Source organism: Lissotriton helveticus, chromosome 6 (assembly GCF_964261635.1).
Source record: "Lissotriton helveticus chromosome 6, aLisHel1.1, whole genome shotgun sequence".
NCBI classification, from domain to species: domain Eukaryota; kingdom Metazoa; phylum Chordata; class Amphibia; order Caudata; family Salamandridae; genus Lissotriton; species Lissotriton helveticus.
Genome location: NC_136067.1, coordinates 117,425,060 through 117,429,139, shown reverse-complemented (window position 1 = coordinate 117,429,139; position 4,080 = coordinate 117,425,060).

Genomic DNA, 4,080 nt, shown 5'->3' with positions numbered 1-4,080 from the left:
TTGCAGATAAACAGCATTTCGTCTTCAGAGTAGGTATTTAATCTGTCTAATCCTACGTTTCCTGCCATCAATTCCTCTATTTCTATTCTCAGCTTGTAGAGATCTAAAGGTTTCGTTGGGGACGCTTGTTTTTCCAATTCTTGACTCCATCTTTCGATTTCCTCAGGAGTCACCACCGTGACACTTTTTGTACCTGAGGTCGATTCCATCTGAATTTCCCTCGCATTAAAAGTATGATGTCCTTTCTGTATCCTTTTTCCAGTCTTTCTAATGGGCAGATCTAGCAGCGAGACCTCCGACTCGCACTCACTGGTCTGGTCGTCTATAATTAAGGGTTCGGGTCTGGTCGGTGCAATGACAGGAGTAATTACGGGAGGTTTCGGGCTTCCTTGACGGTCCCCATACAACGGAACCACCGGTCCGATTGTTACTGGGATCGTCAAGGCTTCAGGACTTGCATTTAGCTGCGACATTTTCTGTATTATCTCAGCTCTCTGATTTCCTAGCGCTTCCCGCTCTTTCTCTTCTAATAACCTGTCCAAAGTGTTTCCATGTAACACCTGCGGGGTCAGAATGGGAGCATAACTCGGGGCAGTGGGATGTGTCTCACTTGGCCCTCCACCATAATTAGGTTTCTGAAACAAACTTCCTGTGCCTAGAATTCTCGGATCCTCCTCACTCTGATGCTGTAATAACGGCATTCCTGAACCCACGGACCTCACCTCACCTCCATAAGGGGGACGAGGGGAAAAATCTCCTTCACGTGAATATCCTGTCTCCCCCCCCACGGGTCTCCTTGGGTAAATACTTCGGGTCTCTACGGGTCCCAGATTCTCGGTATAAGGAGGAATTACATAATCCCCTCCCACACTTACGGACCTGACCTCTTCCCTTTGTAGGGGTCTCCGGGGAATATCTCCTGCACTCGAAGGTCGGTGTCCCTCATTATAAGGAGGCGGACTTCTCATGCACATGTCATCTAACAATTCGTCATCTGATTCTCCCAGGGGCCCCCAATGTTTGGTCTTTTCTGTTCTTTTCCCCCCCCCCAGGAGGATCTTCTGCGGGCATCATGGGAAACAGTCCCTCAACAATCATGCTCTGTCTCCATTGTTTCATTTTTTTATCTCGGGATTCTTGTCTCAGTTTTGGGTAATACTTTGTCAGCCCTTTATCCATTCGCGGCTTTTCTCGTTGGAAAGCCTCGATCTCCCATTCCTCTAATGCCTCATACTGCGTTAGTCTCGGTCTGGGATGTAATTCATTCATTCGGGTTCTTAAGTTAAATAAGATCCTACCATTAAAGGTACCTTCTAACGGAAAGGCCATTATTCCGTCGTCTTTGGTGTATTTCGCCCAATTTTCTAACCACACACAGGTATTGTATCCTCTGTCAAACATCATGAAAGAGGCGGGAGTATTAGGTGGTGGAATAACAATGCCCTCTCTAGTTTTAATCGGCTTGTCCTTTTTGAAGTAATTCTTCATTTTATTTACAAGGGACATTTTTCTCTTAGTTCCGTACATAATGTCGTATCTATTAGCCTTCCACTGATCCCTTTCAAACCCTTGGTTTCTTGGATCGGGTCTAGTCTCTGGAGAATACGAGTGCCACATACGATTTCTACGCTTAACTTTGTTTACAAATTACCTCCAATCAGAATGCGTCTTGCAATTCCGTGCGACCAATGGGGTGCACGCGTTCAAATATTTCGGCCAATGGGTGCGCGGCCTCTTCGCGAGACAGTTCTCACGCTTCGGCGCTCACCCCTCCTTCACAATTCCAGCCCCGTTACCCGCCCGCTGTTTCTACCAATCCCAGCGCGGCACAGAGTGACGTCAGAGACGCTTCGCGACTGACTCCCTCCCTTCACAAGGTAACGGAAACTTTCTTTCTTTCTAAAGTGCTAGTGCTTGGTTATTTTACAACGAATACACATTCGCCACAGTGCTCAAGTGTCTAGACAGAAAGAGTTGTCTTACTGCAAGTAAACTACTTTCATTTACTTTTCACACGCTGCGGGTAGATCTCTTCCGCCTACCCTTCACTCTAGCATCAGTGAACCTGTTACTTCCCTAGACCCATCCACTCTTTCCGGGATATATCCGAGTCTAAGGTTTCCCAGCGGACCCCTTTGCTTTCACTCAAGCTCCGATGAACCTGCTACTCTTCCGATGTGACCCTTACCAGGTTACGCCACTATTGGAATTTTGCCATTGAACCTCGTTACTAACATTTATTCATACATGTATTCAGAAAAAACCCTAGTTAGTGCTTCCCGGTTGTACCTAACCTGCACCTAACTTTCCTTGAGCCTGCGACCTCAAGGCAATGGATTCTATTCACCACTTGCCTATTCAATTCCCCGGGGAGTTCTGACAACACTGAACAATACGTTTTACGCACGCATGGATTAGTACATATAACAATATAAGAACAAGAATAACAATTTCCAAACAATTCATAAATTTCAACAGCAGCGCATTCTCAAGAGAGTGATCAGGTCCCTCGAAATCGCCGCTCTTATAGCAGCATCAATATACTAGCAGCTACCGACTTGACTTTAGCTTTAACTAGTCCTACCTAACCTTTAACTAGTCCCTAACCATAGCTCTGCTACCAGAAATACTGATAGAGCGCGCGGGTCACCTGACCAATAATTTCGCCACTTCTGGCTTCGGGCCCATATATTTCAAATCTCCATATACATTGATCAGATGATCCTCGCGGTCTGCTATCAGATATGTGTGAGTTCCTTTCGTTATTCCTCAGAGTACCCGACTTACCATCCACCGACACGGGTACCTATGACCACAATGGATCAGGGAGCTAGCTGTAAAAGGAAAGGCAACAAAATACAACCCCAAAAATGACATTCAATACTTTTGTAAAATGACCACGGACAACTGGAAGTTTTAAAGTCTTTATCTAATTTAGTAAAATTCAGAAAACATCAAGTTCACAGTAAGTAAGCAATCGATAATCAGAATAACGTAAAGTACATAGCTAAATAGCAAATAAGTCAGAGCAACCATTTATAAGCTAATGGAACCAGGACACATTTCAAATGAAGGATCAGGAATTTAGAACGTTTAAGATGAGTCACTAAAGATGGGACAGGCTTCGATTAGGACTGGTATTCTAGAATTATCTCAGAATAATGAGACAGGAGTTCGGGACATTTATCCAACTAGGAGAGTCTATGAAGAGAGAGACGCTATGCTTTAAGGCAAAAGTTCTTTAGACAATGTAAGTAAGGAGGTTCTAGACCATATCAGGAAATGGCAAACTGCAATGCAAAATATAATTTCTAACAGGTAGGGTAACATAGGAACACTTTATGAAATAAATGCAAATGACTTTATGATTCAATGGTTGCGGCAAAAGCATGGAAAATTATCAGTTGCAAAGGTATGTCTTTATTGAAGCAAAAGACAGAAAAATAGAAAGGTGCGAGATTCAAGAGATTTGAGCGATATTTACCTAGACTGGTGTGGAAACCAAACCCTGGCCACGGGTCAGTTAAGAACAGGAAACCCTCAAGGAAGGATACCCCTCAATGGACAGCAGGTGCAGAATGGACACCCAGGACATGACAGGAAGACCAGATTAGGATCAGGACAGGACCCTCAGGACAGGACCCTCAGGACAGGACCGGCACCCACAGTTCGGAAGCAACGCCTGCGCTCCACCCTCTCTGCAGCTATCGATCACGACCCCGATTGGGTCAGCGAACTCCCAGCAAAGTGCTCCGCCAGCACTTTAAGGTTTAGTAAAACCTTAGTCTATGGTCAATTTCGGACAGAGTACTCCGCAGTGCTCTGTATCTTCAGTCACCTATTGAGTGCGTTGGGTCAGTGACAGGTCAGCTAAACCAGACAAGTCGGACAATTCCCTAGGTGAACCCAGGGTAGTTATACTGTTTTGGGACGGTGTACCACCCCCCAATGTTGCAAAGTGTCAGAATCCCTCAATTTGGATTGGTCCTAAGGTAGGTTTTGGGTAACACACCAATCAGAATAGACTATTTGGAGGCCTAATTTACATCTCTGGGTACCGCCTAGCGAGATTGGGGTTCC